Source organism: Miniopterus schreibersii (genome assembly GCF_964146895.1).
Source record: "Miniopterus schreibersii genome assembly, chromosome: 4".
Taxonomy (NCBI): domain Eukaryota; kingdom Metazoa; phylum Chordata; class Mammalia; order Chiroptera; family Miniopteridae; genus Miniopterus; species Miniopterus schreibersii.
The window spans coordinates 15,278,475-15,289,762 of record NC_138105.1 but is presented as its reverse complement, the minus strand read 5'-3'; the positions used below and the strand labels follow the sequence as shown (position 1 = coordinate 15,289,762).

General features: G+C 43.2%; 1 protein-coding gene across 1 annotated transcript in view; it reads left to right on the top strand.

Moving 5' to 3' along the window:
• The first annotated feature begins 10,401 nt into the window (after nucleotides 1–10,401).
• The window catches only part of KCTD16 (potassium channel tetramerization domain containing 16), a 215,856-nt gene continuing 214,969 nt past the window's right edge, over nucleotides 10,402–11,288 (top strand). Inside the window, exon 1 of the mRNA XM_081136280.1 lies at nucleotides 10,402–11,068. The gene's annotated coding sequence lies outside the window, so the exon portion shown is untranslated. The remainder of the gene's footprint in view (nucleotides 11,069–11,288) is intronic.

The window sequence follows — 11,288 nt, the reverse complement described above, 5'->3', positions numbered from 1 at the left end:
AAATAGAAATAGTGTTTCGGATCTTCCTCCACGCCCACCCCCAGCCTTAAGTTATACGTATACCCCATTTATCGTGGGAACTTGTTGCTGGAAATGATCACATTGCCTAAATTGGTGCTATAAGGATTATTACACCACGATACGTGGGAGATATGCTACTGGTCGTACTTTGGCAATTGTCCTTGTTTCTCTTCAAGTCTTCTGAAGTTGTGATATGCCTCTGGCCATAGATCTCTTCTCTTTATTCTTCATACTATTGTTGGTCAATCTTTCTGGCTGCAGTGAGGCTTATGCTGCCCTTCCAATGTCAGAGGATTTCTACCAGGTGACAAGAGTCTGCCATTATGGGTTTCTTAGGCTCTCCTGGGGGCATTAGCAGCTATTGTGGTGAACGTTGTTTGCTGCCACCCGGTGTCTTCCCTGATCTTCTGTAGAGTCCTCAGCATTATAATTGGTCCTCTATCTTGAACCAGTGTGCTCCCTGGGACACAAGTAATGGCAGAAGGAGGGACCTGGTAGAGTACATTAATGATTGGATGGGCCACTCAAATGGCTCTTAGTTCTCATTGGCTGAGAGCCAGATATGAATTAGCCGCACGAACTAGTCCTGCAATGGGCTTACCTTTATATAGACCTATAAAATATTTCTGAGGTCAACAGAACTCTAATGAGTCAGCTCAGTTTGGGGCAGTTCTAAATGAACTCTAAATGAGTGCTTGACTTCATGTCCAGTAAATGTGTGGTGATGCAGGGCGGCACTTTCTTTAGTCCTTCAATAATTGATTAATGGGCACTTTGTGCTAGGCATGATGTTCCTTAGAGTTTCGAAAAATTGACTTCATTTTGGTTAGCTCTGTACCTCGCTCATAAAACTTTTCCCACTTCTCTTAATAACAGTCACCACTTTCTTCTGTGCATCACTTACCCATTTCTCGCTCGGACACAGAGGGAGTGCTCTACTAGATTATCAGCTTGTTGCAAGTAAGTCTTGTGTCTGATTAATTGTTGCATTCTCTACAGAGTTAACATAGTTCTTTGTACAAACAGATATGTAAATATTTGAGTAAATAAATGATAAGAGACATGGAACAGGAGAGCTGTTTTAAAAGAGCTCAATGCTTCTTTTGTTGTTGTTAATAATTGGGGAAAGACTATGTTGACCAGATGAGCCAGTGGCTCTACAGGTAGACTTTAGGAGGGGGTGGTTATTCTTGTGAAGCGCTGATGTTTCCATGTGGACTTCATCGGTCATGTTCAGTGGGCAGTGACTTTCTCTTTCTTTCCTTGTACTTAGAAGCATAATGTCCTTGGGCAAAATGACAGTAAAAATTTGGAGTGCATTTGCTTACTCTCTGTGCACATAAGAAATCCATCACTTCTCCATCCTTAGCCCATTTTCTAATTTTTCATTTCGATTTTATTTAGTATTCTATGTAGGGGTAATATTAGCCTCTGTGTCCAGTACAGTGGCACTTTAACAACATAGATGTATGTAACCACCCTCAAGATCTCATTTAAGTATAGAAAAATTCAAGGGGCTGGTCAAGAGATACCAGGTTGAATCAAGTTTCTATCAGATACATAAATCTTTTGGGGGATCGCCCATCTTTTCCCTGATGAATGACAATCAGATTTATAAGGAAGATATACGACACTGGCTCCATTTCAGACAATTGCCTGATATTTTCTGGCAGCCACTGAACCACATGTTGCAACTGAGCCTATCATTTCCAGAGACCCTCGGGGAATTGTGAGATGTGCTTGAGGCTCAGATCATTGTCTATAACGGTAACATGCAATTTCCTTGGCAGGAGCTGTGAAAATCTGCATTATACAGCAAAAGAGTGATGCTTCCCAAGTCACATTTGAGATGTGTGCTTTGGTCCCTTAGATCTTGTGCCCAGTATGTGTGTCTGTATAGGTCACTCATTACCAGGCTTTCCAACCCCACACCCTACTCCACACACACTTTTTGGAAAGGATGCAGAGTGACTGATGCATACAATGCCTGGGTTAGAATTGCCTGGTGCCTTGGCAAGATATTTTTTAAGTAAATCATATTTTTTTCCAGCATCTAAGCATTTTAAAAAAACCTAGGGCTTTATTATTTCTAGGGAGTCTTATTCCAAAAGCAGTTCATTTCTAAAGCTTCTAAATTCTGGAACATAAAACATGTAAATTATATTACTCATCTTTTTGGATTCATAAAGGGCCAGTTCTATGATGCTGTGATTACAAACACTTTTTTCATCTTTGGAATCTTTCTCCTATTTGGAACCAACATCTCAGGAGTAAAGAAAATTAGACATGCTCCATGAGATTAGATTCTTGTTACACCCACTTAAAATTTCTGGGTACTGTTGTCCCACCTGGTAGCTTGTTCATTTGTTCATTCATGTCATTCATGTCATTCATTCATTCATGTCATTCATTCATTCATTCATTCATTCATTCATTCATTCATTCATTCATTCATTCATTCATTCACTTGTCTGTCCTAACAGTCCTTTGACAGATTCTTATGGAGCACTTTCTCTGTGCCAGGCACTGAGCTAGGATTGGGGAGATGGTGGTGATCTATGATAGGAATATGGTGTTGCTCTGGCTCTGTGTGATGCTAAGTCCAAATGTTGGGGACCTACTGAGGATATATATTGCTGAATACATTTCATGTAGTTACCAGGGGGCTTTGAGGGTAGACAGACTGGCTGTGACCTGTTGCTAATTACTCAGCCTGTTGGAGGACCTTTTATTCTTCTCACAATGCCAACCAACAGTTGAGGGTTGTTGTGGGATTAAAAGAGATAATGTATATTAGAATGTCTGGCAGAATTAGTTTTATTTGTTAATTTTATTAAGTTGTTTGGCAACAGACACAGGTGTTTTAAGAAACTAGTGGCAGTGAAATTTGAAACTGGAAACTGTTTGATCATTCAGTTTTCCAAGGATATTCCTTTTAAGGGTCTTCCACTTTTCCATCTCAGTGAAACTCCACACTGGGTACTTGTGTGACCTCTCTGCAGTGGTGAGTTAAGAAAGGCCGGTTTTTGCAGTCAGTTCATTTCTCTGAGACCTGACCAAATGGAAAGGTCTCTGCTAGCAAGGAGTGCTCCATGTTTCGAGAAATAAACTGAAATCAACTACCATGTATTCTCGACCAACAGCACGTTCCAACATGACCCTGTCAGCTTCTTAACACACCATTTTCTCGGGCCCTTCTGAGGATACACTCTTGCTCCTGCAAGTACATTCAGCAGACATTGAGCACTTTCCAGATGCCAGAACCTGTGCTACCTGGGATACTAAAATGAGTGAAAAACAGTTCCTGCTCCAGAGATTTCTTGCAGATAGCTCAAGAGGCAAGGGAAAAGGGGTCTGAATACCAAGCGTTCAGACATGCCTGCAGTTCCCAGCTCTGGCTTCTCAAGTCCACTGGCAAAACAGTCTAATTTGGTCTTTGCCGTTCTCTCTTCTTGCTGGTCCCCGTGTGTAGATGCCATCGGCAAGATTCATTCCAACCTACAAGTATGACGTGTTTGGATGTAGTTGTGAAAATGCCATCTACAATCACCACACCAAGGGACTGCTGCATCACTGTAGAATGGCGTGATAGGTGTGAATGAGTCAGCCTGTTCCTGCACTTCTTCCGCTCATCTTGGAAAGGCAGAGGTAGTGTCTCAGGCAGGAGAACAGGTTTCTAAATGAACTAATGATCTATCTCCAAGGACAGAGGTGCTCAGAGTTCCCAGCATCTCTTTCCTTTCTCCTGTTCCCCTCCCAGCAGGGAGAAGCAGAGGTTCAGACAAAGGGTCTGTCTCATCACCAGCATGAATGAGGAATGTGGTACCTGCCCTTCCATCTGCTCATTCAAAAAACCCATGCAGTTAGGTGTGGCAGCAAGTGGAGGAAGCAGGACAGAGGAGGCGATGGAGCCGAGCATAAATACAATCACATTGCCCATTACTTATTGAGCCCGTGCTGTGGGCCAAGCACTTCACAGAGCATTATCGATAATCCTACATCAATGCTGCAAAGTGGGCATTTTATTTCTAATAGTATATATATGAGGAGACAATCCTCAGGGAGATAAAGAGATTAGCTCCTGATCATACAGCTGGTAGGTACCTCTTTTAAACCCTGCCCTGCCTGATTTGAAAACCTGCTCCTTTTCATTATAACCAGGATTTTTAAACTCTCTTTCTTGCAAGTTGCTTCTGAGGGTTCAATAAATTTGACTTATACATACATTAAACTATTTGGAAAAAAATAAAAATGCACTCTACAGACCACTGACATATTATTACAATTTTTGACTGATTTTTTAAAAATAAATAGGTGTGTTGGAACTTAACACTTAAGCTTATTCTGATTTGATACAGCTTGCCTATTTTGGAATGATGACAAAGGTGTCATTTGAAAAATGGGTTTCCTAGGTTGGAGATAAAAATGCGACAATGACTGGCATACAAGTTATGCTACTCCTTTACCAAGAGATGCATATATAATATATAGCAAACATAATGGGGACTGTACCAACATGCACAATATAGTATACGTAACAAGCACTAAACAGTGAATAGTGCAACATGGTTAAGCAGGCTGCTAGCAGAAAATCTGTAGGGGGAAGCAGGGTCGATCCTGCTTGTTTTTTATAACCATTCTTGAAATATTGCATGAAATATTCCATTTGCTGGAATCAATTGCTTGATAGTTGGGCAACTGCATTCTATTTTTTTCCTTATTGGCAAATCCATTTTAAGAAACAGAGTCTGGGCCTGGCCAGGTAGCTCAGTTGGTTGGAGCATGTCCCGTATACCAAAAGGCTGTGGTTTGATTTCCAGTCAGGGCACATACCTAGGCTGAGGGTTCGATCCCTAGTTGGGCACGTCTGGGAGGCAACTGATTGATGTTTCTATCTCCCATTGATGTTTCTCTCTCTCAAAAAAACCCAAAATCAATAAAACCATATCCTCAGGTGAGGATAAAAAAAAAAAAAGGAATGGAGTCTGTATCTCTGTTGCTTAGGTTTCATATTGATGAGGATCACAGGTTGAAAACACAAACAGGGTGGGCAAAAGCAGGTTTACAGTTGTAAGTAAAACACAGAGTTTATTCTTTATTAATTACTGTATTATGTTCCATATGAACAACCGTAAACCTACTTTTGCCCCATGCTGTATGCCAAGTTGGCTTTTCACATCTTTAACACCAAATTGTTCACTCCTGGCTTTGACCACTTGTTCCAGAAAAGTTTCATTGTTTTGAAGAGAAACCTATAAGGTGACCTCACATCTGTGCCTACTACAGAAATATATATCCCCTACACACACACACACACACACACACACACACACACACACACACACAGCCTTAGATCATATTAAACAGTCAATAATGTTACCTTCATACCTGAAGGGCAGTACTTTCTTTGTAGATCAACATATACATTATTAAAAGCTCAGATCTCAAAAGGACAGTTCACTTGGCAGAACTTAATTCTGCAGACTTCCGTTTGGAGGCACGAACAACTCTAGATATTATTTGTATTTTATGAGAGTAGAGTTCATAAGTATTTTCAGGGAGAGACGGTAAGAGAAATCACTGCACTGAATTTTTGCTATTACCTCAAACTTTGAGGCGGGTCTGAGGCTGCAGTGGCTGACCTCTTTTCTTTTTCAACTTTAAGATTACACAAGTCTAATTCAAATTCTTCCTTGTAAGGCTTTATGTAACAAGAGAGATCGCTGTTTGCTGCCTTGTTGTCTGTTTTTTACCTAACAAATTACTTTCTGTATGTCTCTGAAGACTTGACAGCTGTATTTTTCTTTATTTTGGCATCAGTCACAGTATCTTTATAAGGGGAGACAACTTCGTTTTATAGCTATGGAAGCAGAGGCCACCTGAGGTCAAGGGGTTTGTCTAGATCATATTGGAACTATGTAGGACCAATAGCTGAATACAGCAGCAGGCATCTTTCTGCAAATAAAAGGCAGTGCTCAAAAATCAAAAAGTTTTTCATCTTTGTCTTTCACTGGTAGGATTTTGAGTATGAGTGTATGTGCGTTTGTATGTGAGTGTTTGAGTTCACAGACTGTATAGAATTCAATACAATTTTGAGTACCTAGCGCTGTGTTGGTCATAACACAGGTACTTCATGAATCCATGTGGAATGAACGCAAGGATACCAGCAATGTAACCTCATCTGGCGGAAGACCGTGGCATTTTCATTTTTAACTGATTACTCTGTTTCTCATTTTGCCACCCCATCTCCCTGCCAAAGCCTGAAATCACCCCCATTATTAACAAATACATCTGTAATAAGCAGTGATCTTTAACTCAAGCTGCACAGTGGGAAGAGGAAAGATTTTGGAAGTAGAACTGAATTTCTGTCTTTGGTCATCTTTGGTAACTTCTGCATGCCTCCACTTGAGTCTCCCAGCAAACAATGCAGCTCCTTCTGTCACTGTCATGAATACTATGGTCTTTATTAAGCATTCACCTAGAGACTGAGGGTGTGCTAGGCGTCTTATACGCATCACAGTATTTAATCTGCACAACACACCTGGAAGTCAGGTCAGCATAATAATCTGCATTTTACCCTGGTGCCAGAGATGTTGACTCTCCTGTTCAGTGTCACACAGCCAGTCAGGCAGAGTTGGAAGAGGGGTAACGACTGTTGTGAGCACTCAATGGCCGGCCTTCCATCAGCAGTAGCTGTTACGATAATGCAGGAGTCCTTGGGGCACCTAGCACAATGAGTGCACAGTATCTTAACGTGAGTAAGTTTATGAAATCAATTCTCTCCCTCCCTCACAAGAAAGACAGGCAGCCTAAAAGCTATCTCTGCTCGAGGGAAGAGGAAACTTAAAGATGGGTTGGGGGTGAGAATGTGGGAAGTGATCACATTGTTCTAAAATTAAAATTGTCCTTTTGAGAATGTACTCTTCAACATTCAGCTATGGGGGTGTGTGACAGTGGGGGACAGGAAACAGGCTAAGACACGTTTTATGAATTCCACAGTTACCCGTGCTGTATCTTGATGTGCTATATAGGCTTGACTATTACTAAGAACAGGATGGAACATTCTTTCTTGCTCTGCCCCTAAGGGAAATCTGTTGCTGTGTGTTCAGCCTTCGGGCCAGTGTGGCCTCCTGCACTGTTCCAGCAGCGAGATGCCAGGAGAGAATCCTACACTAGCAGCGTTATCTGCTGACACGAAGGACAGGAATACACTTACAGCCTAGACTTGGCTTCTTGCCTCTTGTTAAGGCACCCAACAGCTGGGCTTACTGACAAGCTCCCTGAGACACACTCGCTTACTCCAGCACTACTCAAATCTCTCTATGTGTTATATTGCTTTGTTTCCTTCAAACCTGTTATCTTTTTAATCTCACTTTTCATTTGTTTACCTCCCAGGCCCTAAAGGAACAAAGTACAGGACAGAGGATGTTAACTAATCTTGCACCCCATCTGCCATCTCTCAAGAAGGTGGGAGAGAGAGGCCAAGACATTCCCAATTTCTTGACGCCTCAGGTAAATTAAAAGTAAGTATGCATAAAGGGAGCTAGAAAAACAGTTGTTTATTTTTTCACAATTTTAAACACATACGTTTTATTGGTTTTTGGAGAGAGAGAGGGAGGGGTATAGAGAAATAGTAACATCAATGAGAGAAACATCATAGATCTGCTGCCTCCTGCATGCCCCTCCTGGGGATTGAGCCCTTGATAAATGAAGATTTTAACACAAAATATAAAGCAATACTGTGAAAAGGATATATGCAATGTTTATTAAAAAATATGAGTTCATGCCCTAGCCAGAGTGGTTCAGTGGTTGGAGTGTCGGCCTGCACACCAGAGGGATGCAGGTTCGATCCCTGCCTCTGGTTGGGGTGCATGAAGGAGGCAACCAATCAATGTGCTTCTCTCACATCTGTTTCTCTCCCTCTCTCTCCTCCCCCATCCCTCCTCCCTTCTGCTCTCTAAAAATCAATGGAAAAAATATCCTTACTATTCAGATGAGGATTAAAAAATATATATGAGTTCAGGTTGTGTGGCCCAACAATGGGCCCCCAAGATTAAGGTTGTCTGGTGACTGGTTTATTTTTTCAGTCCTCAGAGTGTGTCTCTGTGAGTGTGTGTGTAATCTCATTTCAAAGAGAAGGTTCATAGTAGAAATTTGCAGACTGCTGGGCATGGGAGTGCCCCACCATGTGGCTCCCTGGTTCCTCCCTTTACAACTCTTCCTGAGAGGCTCTGCTCAACATGGAATGCAAACTTAAGCTTGTGTGTTCATTTTCTAGATTTCGTAAGATTCTCCAAGCAGTCCATGCTCTAAAAGAGGTTAAGAACTAGCCTCAGAACATAGCCTAACCTATGAAATCCAGACCAATGATCAGAGCTCCTCATTTTTGAAATCAGAATACTCTTTTTTTAATGTAAAATCTTTTAGCCTTGCAATTTAACTTAATGTTAAAAAGTCTTTTAAGTGACTTGCTGTTTTTTGTATTCAAATGTGTAGTAATCTTGAAATTATTATTTTTAATTTGCCTCTTCTCGATCCCTGTTCTGGCATATGTGAGGTTAACAACAGGACACTGAGTAGACTGAATGGCAGTGGTCCAAACCCCACCCTGCTACTCCAAGGCTGTGCAATCCTGTGGAAATGCTTTCCCTCTCTGGACCTCAGTTTCTCTAAGACGAGATGGTGATTACCACTTCTCAAGTCCCTTGTAGCTTTAAAAGGCTATGGTCTTTCTCCCACCGTCCACTTCCTCTCAGACTGGCTCCAGAATATTTTAATATCCAGTCTCCAAAGCTCTTGTCATAGTGCACTGGCCTACTCTGTTTGAAATAAAACATTTGTTTACTTTAACTACAACCAAACCCAATACTTTATAGGCAAGGATTCAGACTTATTTTTCCCTTGACCTGGTGGCAATTAAATGTTTATTTTGTCATCATGGTGAACAGTGTGTATCTGGTAATAGTCAGGCCGCTACAAAAACTTTAAAATAAAGAAAAAAAATACAACTTTTGGCTCAGGTAACTTTTGCCAGATGCAGATCTGCAGTGATAGTGTAGGGACAGTAGATGGCGATATAAGTGTATCAAATAATAAACATTTCCTTGATTGGTCCAGCATTAAGATCCCAATGATTGAGGCCAGGACAGGTTAATACATTAAAGAAACAAAGTCAAATATACTCAGGTGTTGGAGTGTTAGCTAATACTTTGAATGTGTTCGGTAACCTGATAGTCATTGAAAGAAAAGATTGTTAGACTAGAAATTAATTTATCGTACTGCAGAGTCTATTTTCAAGCTAAGTCTTGAGGGAGACTTGGCAATAAACACATGTATCCCATAAAATGTATCTAATTCATACTTTCCGTTTTTGTTTTTTTGTTAATAGCAATTGTTTGGGATGGAGTGTGGCTCACATATATTATTCATAGTGAAGTACTATATCCTTATTAAGAATGCGCATCCTAAGGCCCTGGTGTTTTAAAGAGGAAATGGCAGACTTACTGTAAACTGCCGGCTAGGCCATTATTGACTGGCAGGATCAACTGGAAGCACTTTGTTAGTGGATTAGGTTGCCCTGGAAATGCCTTCCTGAAACTCTAATGATGCACTTAGGGGAGTCCTCTGGGACAGGAGTAAACTCTCTCGGCTGGCCTGTCTTCCACCAGAGGCCTCTCGGGAGGCGTGGGCGGGGTGGGCGCACGCCCACGGAGATGCTCAGCGAGGAACGGCCCGGGGAAGGCTGCAGGTTACAGTTCCTTCCAGGTGAGCCAAGCTGATGGCCTGCAGTAAGTCTGCCGGTTCCTATTTATTTATTTATTTATTTACTTATTTACTTATTTACTTATTTACTTATTTATTTATTATTTCGGGGGGTGGCAGAGGGATGGAGCAGGAAGGAAGAGGAGGGTGTTTGAGAGAACACGGTTAATACCCTTCGGTTAAAAAACAGCCAGCGCCACTTTATAGTCGGACGCCGGGTCCTTAGGTGTGCAGGCTTTTTTCAGCCAAGCTTTAAAGGGGAAATTTGCCCTTGGGCAGAATCCCCGGGCTGTGCAGAGGGTTCGTTTGTAGGTGTTTCAGGTGGAAAGTCACTTGCGTTCCGCCGCCCCGGGCTGGGGTGCTGTCCGGGGATGGTGGCGGCGGCGCGCGTCGGGACCAGAGCCGGCGAGGGGCCGGGGAACTCCGGGCTGCGCGCGTCCCCGCCCCGCCCCGGCGCCCGCAGCCGCGAGCCCGGCCGGCGGCGCCCCAGCGTCCGGGACCTGCCGCCGCGGACGGCGTGGCCGGGCCGCCTCCGCGCGCTCCGAGCCCTATTCCTTTAAGATGATGTAATAGGCATTTCCCTGGATGGTTTCTTGCCTGCGCTGCTGAAACAACAGCAGCCCAACTGCACCGGGAACGGTGGAACCGCCCAGCTCGCCGCCCGCCTGCGCCCGAGAAGCCGGCGCCCAGGACCGGTCGCCCGCAGCTCTGCGCTTCGGCTCCCCCGGCTCCCACCCGCTCCACCCGCTCCACCGGCTCCCACCCGCTCCACCGGCGCCCAACGGTTCCCAACGGCACCCAACGGCACCCAACGGCACCCAACGGTCCCACCTGGCTAGGAACATGGGAGCCTGTTCGCCCTTGCCCGCAGGTGGGGTGGCTACCTGGGACCCCAGCAGGGCGCCTCCGTCCTGCTGCTGCTGGGCTCACTGAAAAGCGTCCAAGTCCTGGTGCCTCTTGCAACTCTCTTCTGTTTTAAGGATTCTTGCTGAAGGTTTGATTTTTCCGCACCTGGAGACACTTCTGTTGAATATTTTTCTCTGCTGCTCAACCCAATCACCTCTCACCACGGTTTAACTTTTTTGTGACTTGTTTTAACTTGAGATTGGAAATGAGTATGTACATACATACATAGAAATATACACTTATATTAATATATGTAATTATTGTTTTCTAAGAGCACATCTCTCTGGCACTTTTCATTGATAGGCTCAGTGTGGCTGTGCCTTCTGGCTGCTTTGCTAATGGCTATTTCTTCACAGGACTGTTTCCAGCACTCACCAAGGTAAGTTCTGAGCCTTATTGATTTTCCTGTCCAGCTGGGGGGAAAAATCCCCTTTTAGAAGTTGAAAATTGCATATTCCTTTTTAATGCAGAAATACAAATAGAAATGTTTCTAATACTAATTGCTAGAGACAGCAGCGTATGGATGAACCTGTAGACACAGAATAGCTGGAGAGAAGCTATTTCCTGGGAGAAAGGCTGAAATCAGTAGTTCCAGGGCT